Here is a 761-nt window from a genome sequence, read left to right as displayed (position 1 = left end):
GAGATACCAATGATAAGGGGAAAAACACCAGATGGGGACAGATAAGAGACAGTACATAGGTGGAAGGTTGAACTACATAAATGGTACATTAATGTATGTTTAAAAGCCACGTGTACTTGAACATGTAACCTATATAACTCTGTATCTATGTATCCAGGCAGTAAAATAAAAACAGAATGATGGCTGAGACGGCGAAACCTCGAGGATCTGGGTGGAGCCGCCCAGCTGCTACTCTTGTTTAGACAGGGAACGAACACCTGGACACTGATAAAAACCGATAATAGAACTTAACAGTGGAAAACACCTAAAAGTTACAAAATAAGGGGAAGTGCTTGGGGCGGAGATACCACCAAGCCCAAATGGTATAAAAGCTGGAGATGTGAGGATATTCCTCAGAGTTAGCCCCGGGGTTCCTCTCAACGTGTTTCATTTGTGTTCTATGAATAAACACCTGTTTGGCTCTGAAGACTGGCTGCCTCAACTCTTCCTTGACTCTACATGTGAGTTCATAGTATTTTGTAAGACTTAGTTTAAACTGACTCTAAGTTTACATAGAACCTAGAAATTATTGATTAGGGTTAAAATTTTGACGGGAAGATCCACGTCAGTATCTTGGCCAGGATTCCCTTGAATCTCAATGGGATTTTTTCTGGTTAAATAAAGGTTAAAAAAAAAAAAAGTATGGAAAAATGAAAATGATTGTTTTTCCATAGTTTCACATCCGGTGTGAACCAAGTGTTTCATCTGGTTCTTTTTAAGTC

This window comes from Sphaeramia orbicularis, chromosome 6 (assembly GCF_902148855.1).
Source record: "Sphaeramia orbicularis chromosome 6, fSphaOr1.1, whole genome shotgun sequence".
Classification (NCBI taxonomy): Eukaryota; Metazoa; Chordata; class Actinopteri; order Kurtiformes; family Apogonidae; genus Sphaeramia; species Sphaeramia orbicularis.
Note: the sequence above shows the minus strand (reverse complement) of the source record.